The sequence below is a fragment of the Lithobates pipiens genome, unplaced genomic scaffold (assembly GCF_037356315.1).
Source record: "Lithobates pipiens isolate NorthernLeopardFrog02 unplaced genomic scaffold, aLitPip1_a1.2 Scaffold_28, whole genome shotgun sequence".
Lineage (NCBI taxonomy): Eukaryota > Metazoa > Chordata > Amphibia > Anura > Ranidae > Lithobates > Lithobates pipiens.
In genome coordinates, this window is record NW_027507789.1 from 18872677 (window position 1) to 18885376 (window position 12700).

At 45.9% G+C, this 12700-nt stretch overlaps 1 protein-coding gene across 4 annotated transcripts in view; it reads left to right on the plus strand.

Annotated features, from left to right (window-relative positions):
* Positions 1 to 850: 850 nt before the first annotated feature.
* LOC143935157 (uncharacterized) overlaps positions 851 to 12700 on the plus strand; it is a 106263-nt gene continuing 94413 nt past the window's right edge. For 3 of the 4 annotated variants that reach the window (XM_077458810.1, XM_077458812.1, XM_077458813.1), the window contains exon 1: positions 851 to 1161. The gene's annotated coding sequence lies outside the window, so the exon portion shown is untranslated. The remainder of the gene's footprint in view (positions 1162 to 12700) is intronic. The other variant, XM_077458811.1, reaches the window with a different exon arrangement.

Genomic DNA, 12700 nt, shown 5'->3' on the forward strand with positions numbered 1-12700 from the left:
CTCCTGTATAATATAACTTATATCTGGAGAGCTGTGATGTCACTCCTGTATAGTATAACTTATATCTGGAGAGCGGTGATGTCACTCCTGTATAATATAGCTTATATCTGGAGCGCGGTGATGTCACTCCTGTATAATATAACATATCTGGAGAGCTGTGATGTCACTCCTGTATAATATAGCTTATATCTGGAGAGCTGTGATGTCACTCCCGTATAATATAGCTTATATCTGGAGAGCTGTGATGTCACTCCTGTATAATATAACATATCTGGAGAGCTGTGATGTCACTCCTGTATAATATAACTTGTATCTGGAGAGCTGTGATGTCACTCCTGTATAATATAACATATCTGGAGAGCTGTGATGTCACTCCTGTATAATATAACTTATATCTGGAGAGCTGTGATGTCACTTCTGTATAATATAACTTATATTTGGAGAGCGGTGATGTCACTCTTGTATATTATAACTTATATCTGGAGAGCTGTGATGTCACTCCTGTATAATATAACTTATATTTGGAGAGTGGTGATGTCACTCTTGTATAATATAGCTTATATCTGGAGAGTGGTGATGTCACTCCTGTATCGTGTTTATCTTGGAAGGATTTGACGCAGAGGATGAAGAAGATACTCTGTATTTTTAGTAAATTTGCTTTGTATGTTGTATTGCGAGTACCAAAGAGGTATTGCATGATGACTCCTGTGTGCGGTCAGTCTGTGCCGGCATCTCCTGTGATTGTATGTAAAGGAAACGTGTGAATCTCATCTCTGAATTGTACTGAACAGGAAATATCAGAGGCAGGCTGAGACACAGCCTCTCCGACAGGCGCGCCTTCCGTGCTCACTGAAGTGCTGCCTCTCTCTTTACAGAGGTTTTGGCACTGACTGCTGTGCTAACCTCCCAGCTCCTGCTGCACCTTACACTGACCCCGGACACTGTTCTCCATTACACTTACCAGTTGCCACTGGATACCCTTGTCCCTGTCCCTTGTTGGTGACACTTCCCTACCCAGTGTCCCCGTCTGCTCGGTAGGCAGCGGCTGGCTCTTAGCTGTACAGGGGGCATCTAGCAGATCCTCTGTGTTTCTGTACTCTTCGGGGATGAGGATGACGGTGGATGTGTCCACTCATCACACAGTGCTTTGAGGATTGCCAGGTAAGACGTTTTACTCCTGCCGGATATAAGATATTTCTGTTAGTATCGAGTATGAGATCTCTGTGTTAGTATCGGATATGAGATCTCTCTTTTAGTATCGGGTATGAGATCCCTCTGTTATTATCGGGTATGAGATCCCTCTGTTAGTATCGGGTATGAGATCCCTCTGTTAGTATCGGGTATGAGATCCCTCTGTTAGTATCGGGTATGAGATCCCTCTGTTAGTATCGGGTATGAGATCCCTCTGTTAGTATCTAGTATGAGATCCCTCTGTTAGTATCTAGTATGAGATCCCTCTGTTAGTATCTAATATGAGATCCCTCTGTTACTAACAGAGGGATCTCATATTAGATACTAACAGAGGGATCTCATATTAGATACTAACAGAGGGATCTCATATTAGATACTAACAGAGGGATCTCATACCCGATACTAACAGAGGGATCTCATACCCGATACTAACAGAATGTTAGTATCGGGTATGAGATCCCTCTGTTAGTATTGGGTATAAGATCCCTCTGTTAGTATCCAATATGAGATCCTTCTTAGTATCAGGTATGAGATCCCTTTGTCAGTATTGGATAGGCGACCCCTCTGTTAGTATCAGGTATGAGATCCCTCTGCTAATATCCGATATGCGATCCCTCTGTTAGTATCGGGTATGAGATCCCTCTGTTAGTATCCAATATGAGATCCCTCTTAGTATCGGGTATGAAATCCCTTTGTCAGTATTGGATAGGCGACCTCTCTGTTAGTATCGGGTATGAGATCCCTCTGTTAGCATGAGATCCCTCAGCTAATATCCGATATGAGATCCCTCTGTTAGTATCAGGTATGAGATCCCTCTGTTAGTATCAGGTATGAGATCCCTCTGTTAGTATCAGGTATGAGATCCCTCTGTTAGTATCAGGTATGAGATCCCTCTGTTAGTATCAGGTATGAGATCCCTCTGTTAGTATCAGGTATGAGATCCCTCTGTTAGTATCAGGTATGAGATCCCTCTGTTAGTATCCAATATGAGATCCCTCTGTTAGTATCCAATATGAGATCCCTCTGTTAGTATCCAATATGAGATCCCTCTGTTAGTATCCAATATGAGATCCCTCTGTTAGTATCGGGTAGGAGATCCCTCTGTTAGTATCGGGTAGGAGATCCCTCTGTTAGTATCGGGTAGGAGATCCCTCTGTTAGTATCGGGTAGGAGATCCCTCTGTTAGTATCAGGTATGAGATCCCTCTGTTAGTATCAGGTATGAGATCACTCTGTTAGTATCCAATATGAGATCCCTCTGTTAGTATTCAATATGAGATCCCTCTGTTAGTATCCAATATGAGATCCCTCTGTTAGTATCCAATATGAGATCCCTCTGTTAGTATCCAATATGAGATCCCTCTGTTAGTATCGGGTAGGAGATCCCTCTGTTATTATCGGGTATGAGACCCCTCTGTTAGTATCAGGTATGAGATCCCTCTGCTAATATCCGATATGCGATCCCTCTGTTAGTATCGGGTATGAGATCCCTCTGTTAGTATCCAATATGAGATCCCTCTTAGTATCGGGTATGAAATCCCTTTGTCAGTATTGGATAGGCGACCTCTCTGTTAGTATCGGGTATGAGATCCCTCTGTTAGCATGAGATCCCTCAGCTAATATCCGATATGAGATCCCTCTGTTAGTATCAGGTATGAGATCCCTCTGTTAGTATCAGGTATGAGATCCCTCTGTTAGTATCAGGTATGAGATCCCTCTGTTAGTATCAGGTATGAGATCCCTCTGTTAGTATCAGGTATGAGATCCCTCTGTTAGTATCCAATATGAGATCCCTCTGTTAGTATCCAATATGAGATCCCTCTGTTAGTATCCAATATGAGATCCCTCTGTTGGTATCGGGTAGGAGATCCCTCTGTTAGTATCGGGTAGGAGATCCCTCTGTTAGTATCGGTATCGGGTAGGAGATCCCTCTGTTAGTATCGGGTAGGAGATCCCTCTGTTAGTATCAGGTATGAGATCCCTCTGTTAGTATCAGGTATGAGATCACTCTGTTAGTATCCAATATGAGATCCCTCTGTTAGTATCCAATATGAGATCCCTCTGTTAGTATCCAATATGAGATCCCTCTGTTAGTATCCAATATGAGATCCCTCTGTTAGTATCCAATATGAGATCCCTCTGTTAGTATCGGGTAGGAGATCCCTCTGTTATTATCGGGTATGAGACCCCTCTGTTAGTATCAGGTATGAGATCCCTCTGCTAATATCCGATATGCGATCCCTCTGTTAGTATCGGGTATGAGATCCCTCTGTTAGTATCCAATATGAGATCCCTCTTAGTATCGGGTATGAAATCCCTTTGTCAGTATTGGATAGGCGACCTCTCTGTTAGTATCGGGTATGAGATCCCTCTGTTAGCATGAGATCCCTCAGCTAATATCCGATATGAGATCCCTCTGTTAGTATCAGGTATGAGATCCCTCTGTTAGTATCAGGTATGAGATCCCTCTGTTAGTATCAGGTATGAGATCCCTCTGTTAGTATCAGGTATGAGATCCCTCTGTTAGTATCAGGTATGAGATCCCTCTGTTAGTATCAGGTATGAGATCCCTCTGTTAGTATCCAATATGAGATCCCTCTGTTAGTATCCAATATGAGATCCCTCTGTTAGTATCGGGTAGGAGATCCCTCTGTTAGTATCGGGTAGGAGATCCCTCTGTTAGTATCGGGTAGGAGATCCCTCTGTTAGTATCGGGTAGGAGATCCCTCTGTTAGTATCGGGTATGAGATCCCTCTGTTAGTATCAGGTATGAGATCCCTCTGTTAGTATCAGGTATGAGATCACTCTGTTAGTATCCAATATGAGATCCCTCTGTTAGTATCCAATATGAGATCCCTCTGTTAGTATCCAATATGAGATCCCTCTGTTAGTATCGGGTAGGAGATCCCTCTGTTAGTATCGGGTAGGAGATCTCTCTGTTAGTATCGGGTAGGAGATCCCTCTATTAGTATCGGGTAGGAGATCCCTCTGTTAGTATCGGGTATGAGATCCTTCTGTAAGTATCGGGTATGAGATCCCTCTGTTAGTATCCAATATGAGATCCCTCTGTTAGTATCGGGTATGAGATCCCTCTGTTAGTATCGGGTATGAGATCCCTCTGTTAGTATCGGGTATGAGATCCCTCTGTTAGTATCGGGTATGAGATCCCTCTGTTAGTATCGGGTATGAGATCCCTCTGTTAGTATCGGGTATGAGATCCCTCTGTTAGTATCGGGTATGAGATCCCTCTGTTAGTATCGGGTATGAGATCCCTCTGTTAGTGTCAGGTATGAGATCCCTCTGTTAGTGTCAGGTATGGGATCCCTCTGTTAGTGTCAGGTATGAGATCCCTCTGTTAGTGTCAGGTATGGCATCCCTCTGTTAAGCAAAGAAAATTCATAGCTCAACTCACTGACCAGCCTGCAAACAACCAAATTGTCCAATCTGAGATCCCTCATTTAGCATCAGGCGTGAGATCCCTCTGTTAAGGAAATGTCCCAGCTCAACTCACCAAACAGCCTGCAAACAACCAAATTGGCCTGTCTAACAGTTTTCTCTGAAAACGGGTTTAGTTTGCAAATATATGCATAAGGTGCAGAGCCTCTCCAGGGCACCCTGTATTATCTGCAGTCCTACCTCTATAAATTTTTGAGAGCGTCCATAGTGGAAGCACATGCCTTATAATGGATAGATAGAGGGCAGGTGAGCCTGGCGGGACCCCACCCCTCCTTGGCTGCCATTGTGCTGAGTGTCCAGTGTGCCCCTGTGCCTTTAAGGAGAGCTGGGCTCACCTGTCCTCTATCCATTCTTATGCATATGCTTCCACCATGAAGGCTCTCAATTATTTATAAAGTTAGGACTGCAGATAATACACGGGGTGCCGTGACGCAGCCTCTGCAGCTTAGGCATGTGTTTGCAAATGTGTGCAAACGAAACCCCTGTTTTTAACGCATACTGTTAGACAAGACAATTTAGTTGTTTGCAGGCTGGTCGGTGAGTTGTGCTGGGAATTTTATTTGCTTTTGTTTGCTCTGTTGGAATCGGGTATGAGATCCCTCTGTTGGAATCGGGTATGAGATCCCTCTGTTGGTATCGGTTATGAGATCCCTCTGTTGGTATCAGTTATGAGATCCCTCTGTTGGTATCGGTTATGAGATCCCTCTGTTGATATCGGTTATGAGATCCCTCTGTTGGTATCAGATATGAGATCCCTCTGTTGGTATCAGATATGAGATCCCTCTGTTGGTATCAGGTATGAGATCTTTTGATTAGTATCGGGTATGAGATTCCTCTGTTGGTATCAGTTATGAGATCCCTCTGTTGGTATCAGTTATGAGATCCCTCTGTTGGTATCAGTTATGAGATCCCTCTGTTGGTATCAGTTATGAGATCCCTCTGTTGGTATCAGTTATGAGATCCCTCTGTTGGTATCAGTTATGAGATCCCTCTGTTGGTATCAGTTATGAGATCCCTCTGTTGGTATCAGTTATGAGATCCCTCTGTTGGTATCAGTTATGAGATCCCTCTGTTGGTATCAGTTATGAGATCCCTCTGTTGGTATCAGTTATGAGATCCCTCTGTTGGTATCAGTTATGAGATCCCTCTGTTGGTATCAGTTATGAGATCCCTCTGTTGGTATCGGTTATGAGATCCCTCTGTTGATATCAGTTATGAGATCTTTTGGTTAGTATCAGGTATGAGATCCCTCTGTTGGCATCAGGTATGAGATCCCTCTGTTGGCATCAGGTATGAGATCCCTCTGTTGGCATCAGGTATGAGATCCCTCTGTTGGCATCAGGTATGAGATCCCTCTGTTGGCATCAGGTATGAGATCCCTCTGTTGGTATCGGTTATGAGATCCCTCTGTTGGTATCGGTTATGAGATCCCTCTGTTGGTATCGGTTATGAGATCCCTCTGTTGGTATCGGTTATGAGATCCCTCTGTTGATATCAGTTATGAGATCTTTTGGTTAGTATCAGGTATGAGATCCCTCTGTTGGCATCAGGTATGAGATCCCTCTGTTGGCATCAGGTATGAGATCCCTCTGTTGGCATCAGGTATGAGATCCCTCTGTTGGCATCAGGTATGAGATCCCTCTGTTGGCATCAGGTATGAGATCCCTCTGTTGGCATCAGGTATGAGATCCCTCTGTTGGTATCGGTTATGAGATCCCTCTGTTGGTATCGGTTATGAGATCCCTCTGTTGGTATCGGTTATGAGATCCCTCTGTTGATATCGGTTATGAGATCCCTCTGTTGATATCGGTTATGAGATCCCTCTGTTGATATCGGTTATGAGATCCCTCTGTTGATATCAGTTATGAGATCTTTTGAGTAGTATCAGGTATGAGATGCCTCTGTTGGTATCGGATATGAGATCTTTTGGTTAGTATCAGGTATGAGATCCTTTGGTTAGTATCAGGTATGAGATCCCTCTGTTGGCATTAGGTATGAGATCTTTTGATTAGTATCAGGTATGAGATCCTTTGGTTAGGATCAGGTATGAGATCCCTCTGTTGGGATCAGGTATGAGATCCCTCTGTTGGTATCAGATATGAGATCCTTTGGTTAGTATCAGGTATGAGATCAGGTATGAGATCCCTCTGTTGGGATCAGGTATGAGATCCCTCTGTTGGGATCAGGTATGAGATCCTTCTGTTGGCATCAGGTATGAGATCCCTCTGTTGGCATCAGGTATGAGATCCCTCTGTTGGGATCAGGTATGAGATCCCTCTGTTGGGATCAGGTATGAGATCCCTCTCGGGCTTCCTATGGGTGTATGAAGCTGCCGTCAGAGAACGGGTGACATTGTGTGGTGACATTGAGCCTGTCTCCGTTTTTGTCTACTTCCTATTCCATGTTATCTGATGAACCTCTCTGTGACTCTGCTGGTTTGATGTCCGTGGTTTCAGGATGTGACAGGCCGGCGGTGATTTGTCACCTAGTTTCGGTTATCTATATGAAGCAGCTGTGTGGGGTCCCGGTGACATACAGGAACCCCCCCCCCCCTTCCTGGTCTCCGCACTTGTTGTGTCTCTACAGATACATAATACAGGAAGAATTGCCCCGACAGGCCAAGAACAGGATGAGAGGTGTGGGGGGGATGGGGGAGAGTATTGGGGATCCGGACTCCCGGAGGCCCGGCCGTTTCCTCTTTTGTCATCTCTGACACGCCGCCATAGATCGTCTGCTTTTTGGCTCAGCTTGACGTTCGTAGGCTGGAATTCTGGGAAGTTGAGGCTGATTGTTCCTCTTAGAAAATGTTGTTTTTAATATTTAGTTGGAGCTGATTTTAGGAAAACGGGATGCACTGGCAATGATACCCAATCAGATTATTTTTCATGTTCTGTAATTGACGGCAACGTCTTATGGCGGGGTCTGCACTGTACACAGCGGGTTACCCCTACTCAGCACTCGCCTAGAACAGGATGCGCGCTGCTTTCTGGATTTCCTGTGTGTGCTTACAGGAAACAATGTGGTGAGCCCCTCTTCCACGTATGACTTTGCTGCACCTTAGACTTCAGCCCTATGCTATGTATTGGGGTGCCGCCACACTCCAGTCTGCACCCCTGTCCTGGAACCTGAGTATTGAGGTGCTCCGACTCCAGTCCGCACCTTTTTATCCTGAGGCTTGTGTATCGGGGTGCCCTGACTCCAGTCCACACCCCTATCCTGAGACCTGTGTGTTGGGGTGACCCAAATCCACTCTGCGCCTCTTTTTCTCTGAGGCCTGTGTTTCAGGGTGCCCCACACTCCAGTCTACACCCCTGTCCTTAGGCCTGGGTATTAGGATGACCCCACTCTAGTCTGAACCCTATTTTCTGAGGCCTATATTCAGGGTGCCCCCATTCTCTAATATGCACCCCTGTCCTGAGGTGTTTGTATACTGAGGTGCCTCAACACCAGTCTTCACCCTTTTTCCTGAGGCAGGTGCTTTAGGGGGTGCCCCACACTACAGTCTGCACCCCTGTCCTTAGGCCTGTGTATTAGGGTGACCCCACTCTAGTCTGAACCCTATTTTCTGAGGCCTATATTCAGGGTGCCCCATTCTCTAATCTGCACCCCTTTCCTGAGGTCTTTGTATACTGCGGTGCCTCAACACCAGTCTTCACCCTTTTTTCTGAGGGCAGGTGCTTTAAGGGGTGCCCCACACGCCAGTCTGCACCCCTGTCCTGTGGCCTCTGTATTGGGATGCACCCACTCCAACATGTGCACCTTTTATTTTTTATTTTTTTTAAGCCTTTGTTTCAAGGTGCCCCACACTCCAATCTGCACCCCTGTCCTGAGGTCTATGTATTGGTGTGCCCCCCACTCCAATCTGCACTGCTTTTTCTAAAGCCTGTGTTTCAGGGTCCCCTCGCATTTATATCTGCACTCCTGTTCTGAGGCCTGTGTATTGGGGTGCCCCTATACTCCAGTCTGCACATATGTTCTTGAGACCTTTGTATGCATCCCCCCCCCCCCACCAAACCCAACCTGCACTGCTTTTTCTGTGACCTAAGTTTTAGGGTGGCCCCATGGTCCAGTCTGCACCCATGTCCTGCATTTTGTGTATTGAGTTGCCTCAACACCGGTCTGGACCCTTTTTTCTGAGGCTTTTTTTAGGGTGTCTCATACTCCTCACTCCCTATTGGGGTGCTTTATTACAATCTGCACCCCTTTTTCTGAGACCTATGTTTCAGGGTGGCCCCATGGTCCATTCTACACCCTTGTAATGCATTTTGTCTGCCCCCTTTTTTCTGAGGCTTTTTTTAGGGTGTCTCATACTCCTCATTCCCTCCCTATTGGGGTGCTTTATTACAGTCTGCACCCCTTTTTCTGATGCCTGTGTTTCAGGGTCCACCCACATTTATATCTCCACTCCTTTTCTGAGGCCTGTGTATTGGGGTGCCCCCAATGCATTCTACACCCCCTTTTTTTTAATGAGGCCTGTTTTTCAGGGTGCCCCACACTCCAGCTATCACCTCTTCCTTGAGGCCCGTGTACTGGGGTGCCCCCACATACCAGTCTATATCCATTTCCTTGCAGCATGTTGTATGTCTGGTCTGTGTAAAGTGGTAGTTGGCTGGTATTTCTTATCTGTCCGTATGCAGCTGGTTTGGCTCTGAGTTGTGGGTGTCTCCTCCATGTATGAGTCAGCGGGGTGCCAGCGATAATTACAGCCTGGCTTCAGATTCCTATTGTCATAACACACACTAATTCACACATGTATATCTCATCTGCTGTACCTTTTGGAAGTTATACCTGCTGAGGTCAAGTAGGTGATCCCTCGCTGTTGTCAGGTAAAGTGGTCCCTGTCTTGTGTCGGGTAGGTAAGTGATCCCTTGCTGGTGTCTAGTACATATTTCCTTGCTGGTGTCTCGTAAACTGTCCCTTGTTGGTGTCAGGTAAGTGATCCCTCGCTGGTGTCTGGTACGTATTCCCCACTGGTGTCTTGTGAGAGGTTCTTTGCTGGTGTCAGGTAAGTGATCCCTCACTGGTGTCTGGCAAATGGTTCTTTGCTGGTGTCAGGTAAGTGATCCCTCGCTGGTGTCTTGTGAGAGGTTCTTTGCTGGTGTCAGGTAAGTGATCCCTCACTGGTGTCCGGCAAATGGTTCTTTGCTGGTGTCTGGTAAGTGATCACCTCGCAGGCGTTGGGTAATTGACTCCTTCCCACACTGGGGTCTGGTAAGTGATCCTTCAGGTATGTGACCCCCTTCCCACACTGGTGTTGGTTAACTTAATCTTCGCTTGTTTCTGGTAAGTGATCCCATGGTAGTGTCTGGTAAGGGATCCGCCATTAGTGTGGCCCATCACTGATGCCCGACACGTGATCCCTCACTGGCAACTTGTAAGTGATCCCTTGTACGGCTACACTATATTACCAAAAGTAATGGGACGCCTACCTTTGCACGCACGTGAACTTTTATGGCGTCTTAGTCCATAGGGTTCAATATTGAGTTGGCCCCGCCCTTTGCAGCTATAACAGCTTCAACTCTTCTGGGAAGGCCGTCCACAAGGTTTAGGAGTGTGTGTATGGGAATGTTTGACCATTCTTCCAGAAGCACATTGGTGAGGTCAGGCACTGATGTGGATAAGAAGTCCTGGCTCGTAGTCTCCGCTCTAATTCCTCCCAAAGGTGTTCTATCGGGTTGAGTTCAGGACTCTGTGCAGGTCAGTCAAGTTCCTCCACCCCAAATTCGCTCATCCATGTCTTTATGGACCTTGCTTTGTGCACTGGTCCAAATCATTTGGTGGAGGGGGGATTATTGTGTGGGGGTTGTGGGTAAGCGGTTGGGCTTGGCCCCTTAGTTCCAGTGAAGGGAATTCTTCAGCCCCATACACACTATCAGATTTTCTGCTGATTTTTTTTTCCTTCAGAGTTACCAATATGAGGTCAAACGTTAGGAGTTTAAATTTGTATGCAATCAGGCCGGCACTTGCACTACAAGGTTTTGGTAAATCTGAAGACAAAAATCAGCAGAATATCTGATAGTGTGTATGGGGCTTAAAAGCGTCAGCATACCAAGACATTTCGGACAATTTCATGCTCTCAACTTTGTGGGAACAGTTTGGAGATGGCCCCTTCCTGTTTCAACATGACTGCCCACCAGTGCACAAAGCAAGGTTCATAAAGACATGGATGAGCGAGTTTGGGGTGGAGGAACTTGACTGGCCTGCACAGCGTCCTGACCTCAACCCGATAGAACACCTTTAGGATGAATTAGAGTGGAGACTGCGAGCCAGGCCTTCTCATTCAACATCAGTGCCTGACCTCACAAATGCGCTTCTGGAAGAATCGCCAAACATCCCCATAGACACACTCCTAAACCTTGTGGACGGCCTTCCCAGAAGAGTTGAAGCTGTTATAGCTGCAAAGGGTTGGCCAACTCAATATTGTGCATGTAAAGGCAGGTGTCTCAATACTTTTGGTGATATGGTGTACATGGTTCATTTTTACAAGGTTGCAGCAGTAGAGCCATAGCTCCCAACTGTCCCTGATTTCGAGGGACTGTCCCTGATTTGGCGCAATGTCCCTCTGTCCCTCATTCCTCATCAGTTTTCCAGCATTGGTCTGATTTTATATAGAAGTATATAAAATGCACTTTTTATCTATCAAACCTTTCATCTGATTTCTAAATTGCTGGATTTGTAATTTCCGAAAGCCAATATAAAGGAATTGTAGTGGAAAAAAAAGCACTTGTGGGTGTAACCCAGATGTGCGTACTCAGGTTCCGGGGGTTATACCGAGGTGATGCCCGCACCTGCAGGCATCATCCTGGTACCGTTTTTCAGAGCGGGCAATTGGCTTTACAGCCATAACAAATGATGCGGCTAAAAGCCGCTTGGCTGTTATGCCGGTGGAGCGGGAGGGGACGTTCCCACCCCTCCAGCCGCCTCCCGTCGCTCTTACCGGTGCTCCCGTTCAATCGGGAGCACCGATCGCACATCCGATTCCTCCTGCGGCTGGGCAGGGACTGGAATGAAGCCATAAGCGGCTTCATTCCAGTCTCCTAATGATAAACACGGAAGCGACGTCACTTCCTGTTTACTCGGCTGCCAATGGCGCCAGATTTAAAAAAAAATACACTATTCAGAATCGATCTGAATACATTGAAGTGTAAAGGAGGGGTGGGGGGTCTTTTAGTCCCCCGATCCCTCCATAAAGAGTACCTGTCACCACCTATTACTGTCACAAGGGATGTTTACATTCCTTGTGACAGCAATAAAAGTGATCAAAATTTTTCATTTTTTTTTTTTAAAACAATTTATTAATGTAAAAATAAAAAAAATTTTTTTAAAGCGCCCGCCATCCCCGCGAGCTCGCGAAGCAAAGAAAACACATACGGAAGTCGCGCCCGTGTATGTAAACGGTGTTCAAATCACACATGTGAGGTATCGCCGCGATCGTCAGAGCGAGAGCAATAATTCTAGCACTAGACCGCCTCTGTAACTCTAACCTGGTAACCGGATTTTTTTTTAAAACGTTGCCTATTGAGATTTTTAGGTACTGTACTTTGTCGTCATTCTACGAGTGCGTGCAATTATAAAGTGTGACATGTTTGGTATCTATTTACTCGGCGTAACATCATCTTTCACATTATGCAAAAAAATTAGGCTAATTTTACTGTTTCGTTTTTTTTTAAATTCATGAAAGTGTCCATTTTCCCAAAAAGTTGCGTCTAATGGCGCATACACACAAGCGAATTGTCCAGTGGACTTAGTCCGGCAAACAATCCGGCGGATAGTCCGGCGGACTTTCTACCGAACGGACTTGGCCACACACGGACACACAGAAAGTCCGGCATTTGCTAGCGCGATGACGTACAGCACGTACGACGGGACTAGAAAAAGGAAGTTCAATAGCCAGTAGCTTCCTTTTTCGTACTTGCTTCTGAGCATGCGTCATTCTTAGTCCGCCGTACTAGCACACTGACGAACGTATTGTCCGCTGAAACCCAAGTCCGACGGAAAGATTGGAGTGCAAAAATACTTTCTTAGTCCGCCGGACTTCACGCTGGAAAAGTCCG